Source organism: Harmonia axyridis, chromosome 3, assembly GCF_914767665.1.
Source record: "Harmonia axyridis chromosome 3, icHarAxyr1.1, whole genome shotgun sequence".
NCBI classification, from domain to species: Eukaryota; Metazoa; Arthropoda; class Insecta; order Coleoptera; family Coccinellidae; genus Harmonia; species Harmonia axyridis.
This window is the reverse complement of record NC_059503.1, coordinates 8,045,011-8,062,279: the sequence shown is the minus strand read 5'-3', so window position 1 is coordinate 8,062,279 and position 17,269 is coordinate 8,045,011. Positions and strand designations below refer to the sequence as shown.

Here is a 17,269-nt window from a genome sequence, read left to right as displayed (position 1 = left end):
CTGTGTTCATTTTATTTTGTTTAGCGGTGAAGCGCATTTCTGGTTGAATGGCTACGTCAACAAACAAAACTGCCGCATTTGGAGTGAAGCTAATCCTCAAGTGTATGTCGAAACACCGTTACATCCAGAAAAACTGACTGTTTGGTGCGCTTTATGGGCTGGTGGAATCATTGGTCTGTACTTCTTCAAAAACCATGATGGCCAGAACGTAACAGTCATTGGTGATCGGTATAGAGCCATCATTACTAACTTTTTCATTTCTGAATTGAACAACTATGATGTCCAGGAGCTGTGGTTCCAACAAGACGGCGCAACATGTCACACAGCTCGTGCCACAATCGATTTATTGAAAGACACGTTTGGTGACCACCTAATTTCACGTTTTGGACGTGTGAATTGGCATCCAAGATCTTATGATTTAACACCGCTGGACTACTTTCTTTGGGGCTATGTAAAGTCATTGGTCTATGCGGATAAGCCACAAACCCTTGACCATTTGGAAGACAACATTCGCCAAGTTATTGCCTATATACGGCCACAAATGTTGGAAAAAGTCATCGAAAATTGGACGTCCAGATTGGACTACATCCGAGTCAGCCGTGGCGGTCATAAGCCAGAAATCATATTTAAAATGTAATGCCACAAGATTATCTTGCGGATAAATCAAATTCATGTCAATCGAATAATCCATTGTTATTTTATTGCAATTTAAAGTTCTATTGCTCTAAAAAACACACCCTTTATCAGCAAACACAGTGACATGAAGTCGGCAGAAGCCGACCAAAATCTGAAACATCAGCTGATGTAGCATGGTATATTGTTCATTGACTACCTTGACAAAGACAAATCTATCAACAGTGATTATTAAGTAACGTTATTGGATCCATTGAATACAGAAATGAAAAAAACGTCCTTAAATGATAAGGTAAATTTCTCTTCACCTAGACAATTCTCCTTGTCATAAATCAAAGTAAAACATTGTAAAATTGAACAATTTGCGCTTCCAACTGCTTGACCACGCAGTTTGTTCTCCAGATTTGGTCCTTAGATATTACTAGCTGTTTGCTGACTTCAAAAAAAGACCCTATTGAATTTTCGAGCTCTCATTTTTTTTAAGCGACTGCTATATTAGTCATCACTGTCTGTATTCTTCAATTCTGAGCAAATTCAATTAAATATGAAAATAACAAACATGATAACTAGGGAACGCAAAATCTTTTTTTTGAGCTAGATTCTGATCTCGATGAATTTTTGCTTTCAGATGCAAACTTATAATTTGAATTTTGTTGCGAAATTTCTTGTTGATCACGTCACCAGAATTATAATATATCGAACAAAGTACCCAATAGTTTCGTATCAAAAGATTTCGTGTCATTATGTCACCAAAACCATAGAATCTTATTTACAATGACAATGACAATCAAAAATGCCTACTCAGGGTTTTATATAATTTTTTTATTACCTGCCATCTCATGTAATGATTAGCTTAAAAAGTGAGAAGATTCCCCTTTACGAATTATTACAATCAATAACCCCAAACACCCCAGGTATGCAAAAAAATTTCCATCATCACAACGTAAGAGATTTCCACCATCTATCATCGAATTTCTACGATCCTGAAATCTGCGAGATGCATCTTGTTCCTCCCACGTCTACCCCTCCTTGCCCTTCCACCCTCGCACTCTCGAGGTTTCATCCCTCCCGTCCACCCTTGGAGCTTTCACTTGCCCGATCTCCATATCCCAGTGGCGGGTTTAGGCCTTGAGACGCAGGGAAGCCGCTCCATTCTTTTTTCGATTTTTGAGATTTAATGTTGAATATACGTTCATTTAGGTTCTAAGAGAATTTTAGAGTAGTATATTTAATAGTAAAAAATAGGAGCCTTGTCGTACCGCAAAAATTCCCGTATACAGTGCGGTCCAACGAAAACTTAACACCTCGATTTTCCGGATTTTAAATGAAAATGTGGAAAATCGCTCGGATCCGTCAATTTCTTATTGAGGGTTAACAACTTTTCCGCTCTTTGCATCTCCGGTACTGCAACCCCCTAACAGGGGTGAGTGCAACCCCTTGTTTTTGAATAGGCATGAGGGGTATTGCTACACCTCATTTTGAAGATCTTAGCGAGTACTATCTGATCCTGAAATTTTATTCCAAAATTTCTATCGATAACGAAATGACAGGTAAAAAAATGAAAGAGAACTTACTACTGAATACATTTGAAATGTTTCCGATACGAATAATATTCTTGAGATAAATTCCACATTGCCTCTTTCACTATTTTCGCAGTTATTTCATTATCAATGGATATTTTGAAGCGAATTTTTGGGGTCAGATAGTATTCGATGCGATCTTCAAAATTAGTTATCGCAACACCCCTCATCCTTATTCAAAATCAAGGGGTTATGTTCACTCTCGTTAAGAGGTTGAAGTTGAAGGATCTCAATTTAACGTTTGCCTCCAACACGTAGTGCAGCCTCTGCTACATTCTTCGCTGCTTTCTGTTTAGGTGTAGCCTTGGGTTTGGGTGGAGCGGCAGCCTTCTTGGTAGCCTTTTAGCTCTTCTTCTGCTCTTTGGCAAGCCCTGATGGCTTAATCTCTGAGCTTTCCTCTGCTTCTACTCTGTATTTAAATTGACTACTGGCAAGTCTCTGTCTCTCTCTACACGCCTACAATGACTGGATCATACTTCTTTATTCAACCAAGAAGATTCCATCTCTCTTCCTCTCATTGGATATCTGCAATATCAAAACCTTTCGTTGCCAAATGAAAAACTAATCATCATTTCGTGCTGAAAATTTGCATGTTGGTGTTTGAGACAATAATCTTTCCTCCTAGAACATCTTCAGATCTCTATAATTTCCTATTATACCGTAAACAGACTACTACTTTCTTATGTATAAAAGATTATCTCGTAGTGTTAATGTTGTGGTTGTTGTAACTTTGACTTGTTTCCTTTTCTTTGTATTTTACTTTTTTGTAACTATCAAGTATTTGGGAAATAAAATCATATTTTATTCTATTTCACATGGCACACCCAGTATATTATTGCAGCTATTAGATAGCTTATTTGATGAAAATTCCAGCAATATATCATAGCTTGAGGTAGGGTCCTTCGGTTTTTACGGATTAGGTAAGATATGCTTCTTTAGGTAAAAGGTAAACCCGCCACTGGCCTATCCATCGCGACGGCGATGCCCTAGGCGCCACGGCTCGGCGCCACCGACGGCCAGCAGCGTCCTTAGTTTTTACTACGCCCCCGGGGACGTAGAAAAACTACCCATTATTGCCTACAGTTATCTTAAGAAGCCACAATAAAACTGTCGTTTAGAGAGTGACTCCGTCGTTAATAACAATTGGCCTGGTATCGATTCCAACCGGAAATTAGGTAGCAAATGGTAAAATTTCGTAGATGGTCGGGCTTTCCGATAAAAAAGTTTTAATATCTGGGGTCGGTTTTATGTATATCGCTATGGGAGAAGTTCGAACCGTTCCACCTTGTTGTGTGTGAAGTTTTTCCGCGCTTTCCGATTGGTCCTGCGGAGTTTTTACGGTTGGAAGTTCCGCAGGAATCGTCGTCGATCTAATTTAGTGAAAAGCGTATTATGCTCGTCAGGTTTTGGGCAAATTTTGCTCGTTCGGAAGGATTATCGAGTATTAGCGGGTTGAAAATAAACAAATTGGATTGTGGGATTTGCCGAAATTTGAATGGAGAAACTCAATTTTTTTTATGAGTTTTATATAAGCAGGAAGTGTAAGGATTCTTACGAAACTTGGAGAGTTTTGATACAAAGTTTCTTCTATATTGATATTTTCTCTTGTGGAAGAGGCCAGTTGAACCTAAAGGGGATGATTTTGAGAAAATGCGATGATAGGAAGTCAAGAACTTGATCATCAAGTATATAACCTTGTATAGCAGAGGAAATTTCAAATTATATTGTTGCATCTTGTTTAATCTTTTTCAACCATTTTCATATAATTTTCCTCAAGAAACAGTGACCAATACTGAGATTAGAAATATCTAATAAACAAATTTGGTTGTTGAGGAACCTTCATATAGAGACATGAGTTTGGCTACTTCAACCACTGAAAATGTTTGAAATCTGTTAGAGAAGTTGCTAGGTAGAAAATATACTATTCTGATCTGAAATTCATTTGTAGATGTTACTGAAGTATTCATAAATTGGAGGCACAAACGAAAAATGCAGATTTCTCGAATCATTTCTAGAACAAAAAGTCCTATAAGCATTACTTCAAGATTTGAAGATATCCAACTTAATTTTGCATAGATGTTTCAATTTGAAGATTTCATCATGTGGAATGCTAATTTTGAATGCAAATCGACAGGGAAATATCTTTCTGAAACAGTTCCTCTAGAATTTTCATTTGGTGGACCATTGGTAGTTTAGAGAAATGCATGTGTATGTATCTGCTAAACCGATTTCGAGAAAAGAAATTCGAACAATTCTCTAATAATTCTCAGGAAAATCCAAATTATTATAGAGATCCAGTAAATAAGCTGTGATGAATAAATTTCATTATAGTTTCGGTAATTATTCACCCAATCTAGTAAATATGTACAACAAACATTCGAAAAACTGTTATAATCATAAAAAAAGTAGGACTACTAGAAACACACCCTGTATCTCAAAAACAAAGCGTTTATAGGACTTTTTTTAATTATCCAAGGATTCTCTCATTCTCACTGGCAATTAAGGAACACTGTAAAATGAACATATGATGAAAATAGCTTTTTTCGGCAACCGTCCGGGAAGTGCTCACTTCCCGGACGCTTTTTCTCTGAGAAAGTAGCATTTCCCGGCCTAGTCCGGAAAGTACGTACTTCCCGGACTAGGCCGGAAAAGAATCATAGAATCCATAGCAACCGAGATAACGGCTGACAGTTCATATGAAATTAGTTGTCAAAAATTTGCATGTTTTTTGATCGCAATCGCAATAAAATATTGAAAACAGCAGCGATAGTGTTATTTTACATGGTTGCCGAAAAAATATTGTACGCAACACGCCCGAAAATGGTTTTTTTGGACTCACAGACTTCCAGGACTCGTTTACGCTCGTCCTGGAATTTTGTCTATTCATCCAAAAAAACCCTATTTTCCGGACTTGTTACGTAAATTACTATTGTATCTTCAAAAATATGTTTATACTCTATCACTATTGTTGACTCTGCATTGCCTTGTTTTGGATCCTGTCGATATTTTTCTCTTTCCTAGAAGTCGATTTCTAAAAGAAGAGAATATGGTTGGAAATGACTGTATTTTTTGATGTCTTATTGGAAAACTTGGTTGAAGAAGTTTCGGGGTGCATCCGCCATTCTGCATCTAGATACATTTTTACGCTTTTAATCGAATGAAAATTCTGAAATATTTACTGATATAGCTAGAAATAAGTCTATCAATTTTTTAATGCAAAATATTAGTATTCACTATCAGAATCGAAAACAAAATACAATGAAATCAAAGTATATAAAGATCCAAAGTCTCTGTCACTAGCGCCTCCGCCATTTCGCAACTTGGTATTTTTTTCCAGTACATCTATCTAAAAAATCCTTCGTTCTGTTTGCTAAGTTTCGAATCGAAGAATAAACTGCATATTTCATTATTCAGTAGAATCTCTTCATAAATCTTATCTCAGAAAATCCGGAACTTTCCTTGAATTAACCTAACCCCCTTTTCTCAGAGTATGAAGCAATCAAATACCGCGTTCCACGAAGAAGCCTCACAGGTTGAAATAAACCGTTCCACAAGACACCTTAAAAAAATCCTTTGTACAAAAATTTCATCGCTCTCTATTGGAGTCGCAATACGATGGCTTTTATGTTGGGATTCATTCTGTTCCTTTGAAATCTCACAGAAATAATTATTTCGTCCATCTGATGCTGCTTTTCCACAAATGGGCTTCTGCCTTCGCTAAGGTGAACCTAGCGGAGCAATAATAGAGGAATTCAATTCCCATTTTTATGGCTTGTTAAGTGGTACAGAGGGAAACGAAATGATTATTTCTTGACGAATATTTGATAGGATTATAAATACAACTATCCCTTGATGGATTATTGGAGAGGATTTTTTTTATTTCATCACTTATAATGTATCTACTTCGAGAAAAAATTAATGCACAATTAAGAGAATAGGACCAAAGACACTGCCATGAGATATACCCAATTTTAGTACTTGTAGGGATTCATCAAGCCAAATAACTTGAACCCTGTCTGGAAAGCTTCAAGCTCCAAGCTCATCTTTCTGTCGAGGATTCAAATCATAATGTAACATCAAAGATTTTTTTAAAAACAAATATTTCACGTCATAGTTATCTTAAATTTCAGGATATATTTTTTACATAAACATAAATTTTGTCAGAGTTTTCGGAAGGTGGATCTTTTTCTATGCATACTCTCCTTTTTCAATCATGTCACATACTAGAAAAAACTCTAAATCTGAATTGATAACGTTCAATCGAATGACTCCGAATTGAATTTATTCTTCCTCGCTCATCATCCATAAATATATAGCTAAACCGTCGAGGTAGAACTAATAAAAATCCACATTTCTCACTACATTGAACTCGAATAAAATGCAGAATTTACTGCGCGTATTCTCATTTGAATTCTAGATGCGGAAATTATGCTATATCTATGGAGAAAACAGAGGAAATCAAACCCTAGCGATACAGCTAGGAACCTGCAATGAAAACACTCTGTACCGCCCTCTCTAGACTTATGTAAGTTTCAGTCAGGATGTGGAAATTTCACTTCCATGTAAATCTTGGTTCTTACATATTTTTCATATCAGGCAATAATTCTGGCATCTCTCGTGGTTTGGATATGTAAATTGAGCAGGAAATATACGAAGATATAGTCAAAGTTGTCTAGATTCGAAGTGGTATTATGTTCCTTGTTTTCGAATGAGAAACAATAAAAATATTTGCCCTCAAGTCAAATGATTGGAAGTTAGACAATTCGAATTATGTGTGTTGATAATTTTGTTCCATGTATAAGAATATATTAAATAATTTTATCTCGTCCTTGTGATGGTAGTTGTTCACAGAGTTTTTTCTGGCATATGCATAAATGAAATTACAAAACCTTATTATAATGTCATTCCACTGCTACTGCCATTTGAGACTCTTGAAATGGTCGCCACCCCACTTAAGGAAATGTCGAATCTGCATAAGAAAATAACTCGAAATGTTTAAATTTTTTTTTATTTAGACCACCCTCTATTTTGAATAAATTCATTCCTCTACATCATATTTATAAGTACTAATGATTTTTTGTTTGTTTCAGGATCGACAAAATCTAGAGCTTGTTGATGCGTAGCAGAGTTTAAGAAGATACCTGTAGTCCATCAGATATTTTATCTGTTGAAAGAAATGTAAGGATGTAACGTTGTTATGATCTCGTGTTATGCTCATCAATAAATATTAATTGTTTGTACAGAAATATTCTATATTTGCTTATTTTTTTATGTTCCGTAAGGGAGACTTGTTGAAAACGAATGTAATATGTTATGTTCACATCTTTTAATTCTCATTTCTTAGGTGCCATTGTCAGACATTTGATGTGTTTATTTTTAATTATTTTCGTTTGGAAAATCAAAGACAAGAAGAATTTCATCGCCAATTTTTCTGATTCTGTGGCCCATTCAATTTTTTCCTGTCAGTGATTTTCCACGGTTGCATAAATTTTTGAGTGTAATAATTTGCAATCTGAAACAGCCTTAAGTGGCAGCTGCAATCGACATTTCTGTTATTATTGATAGGCAAATTTTTTAAATTTATAATGTATATTATAAGGCAAAATTATTATATATAGTGTAATATAAAACATGATATAATGAAATATAGTGAAGATGCAGCATTGCCAATTGAATGTTGAAGAGTAATTGTTGTACATAGTGTTTAGGTTCTAGGTGCTTCGCGTACCTTTTGTTGATTTAGTTTTAAACCATTTACAGGTTTCGAAATGGCAAAAATTAAAAAAAAAACTTGTCAATATAATTTTATACCTTTATCGTAATTTAAATTTTTTTTGTATGATTTACAAAAAGTTGGTTATCCTGGAAATTATTTCTTTTAATTTGTGTTTTCGAAACCTGAATTTTTTAATCATCCTTTTCATTTTCGCCATATCGGTTCTGGTCATGAAGATAGGTCTCTTCTATGGTTGAGCGTTATAGTTTCATTTATTGTAATTTTTTACTTTTAGATCGTAGAAAATTATTCAATGTATTAACCGAGAACGATTCTCATCACTGTTTTTGTAGTGATGTGCGACTGAAGAGCACCTAGAATTGTTCATCACCAAAAGTTGAAGCCGCGTCATTTTAATTTCAGTTTGTTATAGAGGCAGTGCGCTACCTTTTTTATTTTATCTCACTGAAAAAAAATTCCGTTTTTCGAGGAGTCACTTCATTTTTACTTTTTCGAAAAATATAAAGTTTTGATTTTATATGTATTTTGTAAACGAGATACTGATTTGAAATTTTGGATTTGTTTCAAATTGAACATCTCCAACTTAGTCAATTAAATGAACCCATTAACGAAGATGTCAATTTGTAAAAACTATTTTTTCATCTTAAAAACTAAAATAAGGATCAAGTCAACACTTTAACGAATTTTCGACTCAAGCAAGAGGTTGAGAAAACAACGAACTATTTTTGTGTGATCATGGAATTTATACTGAAACGATATTCGATAATGTTTTTGGGTGTTAAACTATCTTTATGAAACTGATGAGTGTACTGTACTTATGAAGCACTCGCACTACAGTGCACAACTACAGTGATAGCTATGTCAGGTGCCTCCATTTCTTTTTTTTTTCTTTTTTGAAATCTGTAACACATGAATACTAATTTTAAGAAAATTATATATAAATATTATAAATTCACATATTGCTGTTCACAAAAATAAAAACTAAAGACATATATTACAAGTGTTTTTGTTTATATAACCCTCAACCTTCTGCAGATATTGAAATGAAAATTTGAAGCTGGATAAAAACATCCTTATTCTTTGAAATATCAAATTGAAGAAAAGTTATAACAGAAACTGATGACGAATTTTCTGGAGATTGAAAGAATATATTGCTATATATATATATAAATTAAATATTTCTTACCACGATTAATATTTTATCATGTGGCATTAGACTAGCACTATGGGTTTTGATAACCCGTGCAAAAAATACTTGAGTACATTCATAAATAGGTATTGCAAAACCCTTTTTTATGTATACAATAAACTTCCTGAGCAAGGTGGTAAACCAATCAAAAAAAACTTAAATGACAATATGGGTCACCCAAAAATATTAAATCAAAAAATTTCTCACTCCAATTTAAAATGACCTCTTCAGGCATTGTCCAGAAAAACTGGTTTATCGCTACTCACCTTCGATGACAGCCCAGTTATTTCAGACAGTTCGATATTTTAACTTATCTGCAGTCGATCTTCGTTAGAGCTCTATTCTGTATTATTTTGAATAAGTTTTTACTTTTTTTATATTATTCAATGTCTTCAGATCTATATCTGATCTCAGGAAGTCCTAGAATCGCCAACAATCTCCTAAATTCCTCAAAATTCGAGATGAAACATTTCTCACTCGCATACACATAAACGAATACCTGTCCTAGTCTATACTATATTAAACTCGTAAGCGCTCCTCCCACCGAAAATCGAACGATTTTGGACCGATTTTGCGGTCGAGTGTTCTCGGCTCTGGGAGAGATACGAGAAAAACTAAAAGTACGGAAAGAAAGAGAAAATGTCGAATTAACTAACGCGGATATTCCCGTTTCCCGATTTTTCGGGATTACCTGGGAATGAACGGATAAAGTTTGGGAAATTTCCCGACGAATTTCCAGATTCACGTCGACGTGAACGACCAATAGGAAAATACTACGATGTCCTTGGGTAGCAACGGGCCTAGCAACGTCCGCGGCAATTGACGTTTCTAGAATATTTAGGTTTTATATTATTTTTACCGTGTCCATTAGAGGGCTCTTGATGAATAGAACTATTTGAAATATGAATAACTGTATAATAAAATCAAGGATCAATCTAATAATCTATTCAAAATATTCTGACGTTTTAACCAATTCTGTGCTCATTCATGAAATCGTCGAAATACAGAATGAAAATGGGAAACGTCAGATGATATTTTAATGGAAATGTTGAAATTTGGACGAATCGAGAGGAAATATGCAAGAAAAGATGAATCAGATGCGATTTATATCCCTTTTTCCATGTATATTTTATGATATTTTCAAGCGGAATCGTTTTGTGTCAGTGGAAAGCTTGGTTTGCCAGAAGCCTCTACAGGAGTCATTTGGTTATTTGAAAAGTTTTTAACGAGAAATTTGAGGAAATAATAGACTACACCTGTATGTACCGCCCTTTTATGATGGTATTTTTGCGTTTTGTTGATATTTTCATGGAAATTGGTCAAATCTTGAAGCATTCCGTTTCATGTGAATTGTCAAGGTAAATATATCATTTTGGAAAGATATCAGCATTTGAGGCGAAGAAAACTGGTAGGTAGAGATATTTTAATTCGATTTCCCTTATATTTAACGATTTTTTAAACGAAATTCATGAAAATTCATCAATTTATAGAATCTCTGTCACCAGTTATTTTGACATTATTCGTATAAGAAGCACAAATGCACCTAAATATGCAAAGGCATTGTGGCCGGGTCGTTAGGGATGTAGTCGTACAATCTGAGGTCTGCGAGTTCAAATCTTGCAGCAGGTGATAATTTTTTTTTTTTAATTTTTCGCCAGTTATTAATTTTTATATTATTTGGCGGTGAATGCTTCGGATTATTGAAATGGATCAATTTTTTGTTTAGTCTATTGTGTGAATGATTTCGTAGTATACACATATAATTATGTTTTTCCGATTTTTAAAGTACATATAAGAATAACGATTATACATTGTTTTTTTTCAAGTTGCCTATTGGAGGTTTTTCGATAAATTGACCATATTATACAGGGTGTACAATTTTCGAGCGCCAATTATGCTTTTCTGTAAAATTGAAAACTTATGAAATCTGAAAATTGAAATTTCAAGTTAGATTTCTCTCACATAATTTGCGAAGATATACGTGCGATGAATAACGTTTATACAGAGTGTACAATTTCCGAGATGTCTCTGGAGAACTGAAAACTTTTCTTATAGTTGTCATGTTAGCTCTATAGGTTATCATTCAATTGCATAATTCTTGAAGGTATACAGGTGGGGATTGACGATTATATACAGGGTGTACAATTTTCAAGCGCCAATTATACATTTCTGGAAAATCGAGACCTTATGAAATCTGGAAATTGGAATAAGAGCTTTAGATTTGTTTTCTCTTGCATAATTTGCGAAGATATACGTGCGATGAATATTTTTTATACAGAAAGCACAATTTCTGAGTTCCAATTGGACGACTCTGGATAACTGAAACCTGTTGAAATCTGATAGTTGAGATCTTAGTTCCAGGTTATTTTTTTTTTGCATAATTGTTGAAGGTATACAGTAAGCGACTGACGATCATATACAGGGTGTATTATTTTCGAGTACCAATTAGATTTTTATGCAGAAATGTGAAATATTGAACCATCGGAATATAAGCTTCAGGTTTTTTTTTCATAGTTTGTGAGGAAATATATTATAATTGATTCAAAATTATACTGGGTGTACAATTTAGTGGCAATTAGCCATTTCTGAATTATTAAATCTGAAAATTGAGATTATAGCTTTTGCTTATTTTTCCAATGCATAATTCATTAACTCATCAGACATGTTGATTGTCATTTTAAGTTTCTTCTATGTGTTTCAACAAAAACTTTATATACAGGATGTTTCATGTAAATATACAGTTTATAAAGGGTCGAGTTGATTGTCACTCGATAGGAATTATTCGATATTATTCCAATCCTCAAATTACATACAAGATGCGGGTTACTCACGCGTATATTCATGAATCCTTAGTATCTCGCTTTATCTCAGTGCGATATCGATTTTACAGGAGATATGGGAGTATTTATGAATGAATTAAAAAGTAGATCTATGGGCTATATTGATCAACCTAAAAGGTAGATCTATGGGCTGTATTGATCCACCTACAAGGTAGATCAATGGGCAACATTGATCTACCTACAAGGTAGATCTGTGGGCAACATTGATCTACCTACAAGGTAGATCTGTGGGCAACATTGATCAACCTACAAGGTAGATCTATGGGCAACATTGATCAACCTACAAGGTAGATCTATGGGCAATGTGGATCTATGGGCTTTATTGATCCACAGGATATATTGATCTACCTACAAGGTAGATCTACGGCGTGTACTAGTCTATACTATATTAAACTCGTAAGCGCTCCTCCCACCGAAAATCGAACGATTTTGGACCGATTTTGCGGTCGAGTGTTCTCGGCTCTGGGAGAGATACGAGAAAAACTAAAAGTACGGAAAGAAAGAGAAAATGTCGAATTAACTAACGCGGATATTCCCGTTTCCCGATTTTTCGGGATTACCTGGGAATGAACGGATAAAGTTTGGGAAATTTCCCGACGAATTTCCAGATTCACGTCGACGTGAACGACCAATAGGAAAATACTACGATGTCCTTGGGTAGCAACGGGCCTAGCAACGTCCGCGGCAATTGACGTTTCTAGAATATTTCTAATTGTCGATCGAACCGGAAATAATGATCAATTCAGTTAATTATATCGATTCAATTACAGAAATTCCATATTTGACTAAAATATCGATACTAAATATGCCCCGATGGATGCTTTTCGAATTTTAGAAGCTGCAATAAGTCAATACTTGGACAGAAGACGACAAATGTCAAAATTTATTCATGCCGTGAAATGTTGAAATTTGGACGCATCGAGAAATATGCAAGAAAAGATGTTCAGATACGATTTATATCCCTTTTTCCATGTATATTTGATGATATTTTCGAATGAAATCGTTTTTAGTCCGTGGGAAGCTTGGTTTGCCAGAAGCCTCTACCAGGAGTCAGTTGGTTATTTGAGAAGTTTTTAACGAGAAATTTGAGGAAATAATAGAGTACAACTGCATGTACCGCCCTTTTATGATGGTATTTTTACGTTTTGTTGAGATTTTCATGGAAATTCGTCAAATTTTGAAGCATTCCGTTTCATGTGAATTGTCAAGGACATACGTAAATATATCATTTTGAACAAATATCAGCATTTTAAGGCAAGGAAATCGGTAGGTAGAGATATTTTAATTCGATTTCCTTTATATTTAACAATTTTTTAAACGAAATTCATGAAAATTCATCAACTTATAGAATCTCTGTCACCAGTTATTTTGACATTTTTCCTATAAGAAGCACAAATGCACCTAATGCAAAGGCGTTGTGGCCGGGTGGTTAGGGATACGGACCGTCGTGGAGTGGTGTCTATGCGCTGGAAGTTCAAATCTCAGCCGGTCGATATATTTTTTTTATTTTTCTTCCAGTTATTAATTCTTTTATTATTTGGCGGTGAATGCTTTGGAATAATGAAATGGATCAAAGTTTTTTTAGTCAACTGTGTGAATGATTTCTATTTAATAATCTATTCGAAATATTCTGACGTTTCAACCAATTCTGTGCTTATTCATAAAATCGTCGAAATCATTAATGAAACGTCAGATGATATTTTAATGGAAATGTTGAAATTTGGACGAATCGAGAGGAAATATTCAAGAAAAGATAATTCAGATACGATTTCTATCCTTTTTTCCATGAATATTTGATGATATTTTCAAGAGGAATCGTTTTGTGTCAGTGGAAAGCTTGGTTTGACAGAAGTCTCTAGGTACAGGAGTCATTTGGATATTTGAGGAGTTTTAAACGAGATATTCAAGAGAATAATAGACTGGAACTGTATGTACCGCCCTTTTATGATGGTATTTTTCCGTTATACGTGCTAGATTAACGTTTATACAGAGTGTACTATTTCCGAGTACCAATTTCCGAGATGTCTCTGGAGAACTGAAAACTTTTCTTATAGTTGACATGTTAGCTCTATAGGTTATCATTTCATTGCATAATTCTTGAAGGTATACAGGTAGGGATTGACGATTATATACAGGGTGTATTATTTTCGAGTGGCAATTAGAAGTTCAGGTATTCTTTCTCATGGAGGAAATCATTGAGGAAATATTTGATAATTGATTAACAATTATACATTTATATATTTGTGAAAAATTAGACTCAATAAAATCTGAAAACTAGATTAATAGTTTCGTGTTAGTCGACTTTTAGATAATTCGTGAAGATATGCAGTACCCATATATTTAAAATTTTTACAGGGTGAGGAATTCAGTGGTCTTTTTAAAATAATAGGAATTCCCTCCTTCCCATCTTATACAGGGTGTACAATTTTCAAGCGCCAATTATACATTTCTGGAAAATCGAGACCTTATGAAATCTGAAAATTGGAATAAGAGCTTTAGATTTGTTTTCTCTTGCATAATTTGCGAAGATATACGTGCGATGAATATTTTTTATACAGAGTCCACAATTTTCGACCTCCAATTGGACGACTCTGGAGAAATGAAACCTGTTGAAATCTGATAGTTGAGATCTTAGATCCAGGATATTTTTTTTTTTGCATAATTGTTGAAGATATACAGTAAGCGACTGACGATCATATACAGGGTGTATTATTTTCGAGTACCAATTAGATTTTTATGCAGAAATGTGAAATATTGAACCATCGGATTATAAGCTTCAGGTTTTTTTTTCATTTATATACAGGATGTTTCATGTAAATATACAGTTTATAAAGGGTCGAGTTGATTGTCACTTGATAGGAATTATTCGATATTATTCCCATCCTCAAATTACATACAAGATGCGGGTTACTCACACGTATATTCATGAATCCTTAGTATCTCGCTTTATCTCAGTGCGATATCGATTTTACAGGAGATATGGAAGTATTTATGAATGAATTAAAATATGGATCTATGGGCTATATTGATCAACCTAAAAAGTAGATCTATGGGCTATGATGATCTACCTACAAGGTAGATCTATGGGCAACATTGATCTACCTACAAGGTAGATCTATGGACAACATTGATCTACCTACAAGGTAGATCTGTGGGCAACATTGATCTACCTACAAGGTAGATCTATGGACAACATTGATCTACCTATTAGGTAGATCTACAGGATATATTGATCTACCTACAAGGTAGATCTATGGGCGTACTAGTTGAGTCTTAAATGAAATTACAATTTTGGCGACTCCCCCCAGTTCGAGTTCAAACTTTATCCAAGTTTTGGAACCGTTGCCTTTTAGGAAGACTGGGAGTCGAGACACGGTGAGTTGAATTTAATTAAAAATTCGACCAAATTCAATTTCCATAAAAGCTGTAAAGTGGAATATGAGATTCGTTCGCGAAGTTCTGAGGCGATAAATCTGACCAGGGGATGGGGTGAATTAGCCACTATGATGAGGATTGAACTCGAGTGACCTTCCAGAGGACACTGGAATTATGGTTGTACGAGGGGTGTCCATGAAGTAATCGAACTTCATTGTCAACATTTGAAAGTTTTGCTTAGTTATGAATAAGAACGTCTAAGTTGAAAGAATTGTGCTCAGTTAACACCAAAAATACTTCTTGAAGTGTGTCTATCGCCTTTATTCATTTCACTTTGATATTCAAATAGATTTTAGTTTTATAATTCCAATCACCTGAAGAATTTCTGAATTACTTGAACTGACCTGATGATAAGGGATTCACGGATTTTCAAGCTACTTGTCTTGAGCTTGACTTCATTTTAAGTCAAGCTAAAGTCAAGTAGTAGTTTTTCAATCTCAAGTCAAGTATTTATTTAGCAAATACTTGAATCGTTTCAAAGCTACTTGATTTTTAGCAGTTTCTTTGTGCAGTGTCACGTCAATAAAAAAAATGATGGACTGAGAAGAAACCTCGCAAAAAACACTTTTGTGTATTAAACTTATTGTATTAAAGAATCGAAAATATCAACTTTTTTGAAATAGAAACATAAATTAAATCACTATCAATCAGAACAAAATGAAAGATAATACAAAAATTAAGTGGAAGAGTGGATATGTGAAACATATGGCCATTTTTCCAATCCATTCTTCTAGAAATTCCTAATTCTTGGAAGAAGTAGAAAATGCCTCCCTCCAATCTTTGCCGCCCCTCTAGAGTGGACCCTGCGGTTTCAAGTTCTTCTTTTTAGTGCTGTAAATAAATACATATATGTCATTCTTCGTCATTGAATACCTAATAGTTTAAATTTTCGGTTCAATATTCGCAAACTGCAGGTAAAAAGAAGCTTCCTGCTTTATAGAAAAAATAATCACGTAAAAATATGGTATATAAAGAACATCATTCACCACCTTACACCCAAAAAAAAAAAAAAAATAGTGGGAATAATAAAAAGAATCCCCAACTTGCAGCAACGAAACTGCATCATCGGAGAACGTTTCTGCGTCCCATTTTTCTTCTGGTTCCTTTCATGCCCGCCAGGAATAATCAGTCACCGTCACTTCCGCCACAATACCAACGTTCGGCCTTTTGTGGCGCTGCAACGTCTAGGAAGCGCCCTAAGAATTAACGCAGGCGTCCTTTAATTAATCGGCTAATTGAAAACTTTCGGAATTTTTAGCGAATGGCAAAGTGATTTATTGCTCTAGGTGAAGAATGACGGGGGCGTCGTTTGCACATGAATCGGGACGGAAGAATCAAGGAGGCTGGGCGTGTTGGGCGGCATCAGACGGGGAAGAAATTGGATGTGCAGAAAAAATTATAATAAGGAGTTTCGCAAAATTGTCATCGAGCTATCAATTAGTTGATTGACTGATTGAGTCATCGAGTGACCTATAAAGTCGTTGATTGTCCGATCAAATCGTTGTTCATCTGGTAAAGTCGTTGATTCGCCGATCAAATCGTTGATTGTCGAATAAAGTCGTTGATTGTCCGTTCAAATCGTTGTTAATCTGTTAAAGTCGTTGATTGTTCGATCAAATCGTTGAATTTTCGATCGAATTCTAGTTGTTTATTCAGTAAAGTCGTTGATTCACCAATAAAGTCGTTGATTGACCAATCGGATCGTTTTTGTCTGAATAAATCGTTGTTTTTACCATAAAGTGGTTGAATGTCCGATCAACTTTTGAAATGAAATTCAAAATCTATGCTGAATATGAAGATTATTTGATCCTGACCATTATGTCAATGAAAATGTTGGGAAAACCTTAAACCACGA

The 17,269-nt window shown here is 34.8% G+C and overlaps 1 protein-coding gene across 3 annotated transcripts in view; it reads left to right on the top strand.

Moving 5' to 3' along the window:
• Positions 1-8,942, top strand: part of LOC123675243 (forkhead box protein O-like) — a 162,631-nt gene extending 153,689 nt beyond the window's left edge. For all 3 annotated transcript variants that reach the window (XM_045610586.1, XM_045610585.1, XM_045610587.1), the window contains exon 7: positions 7,304-8,942. The gene's annotated coding sequence lies outside the window, so the exon portion shown is untranslated. The remainder of the gene's footprint in view (positions 1-7,303) is intronic.
• The last annotated feature ends 8,327 nt before the right edge of the window (positions 8,943-17,269 follow it).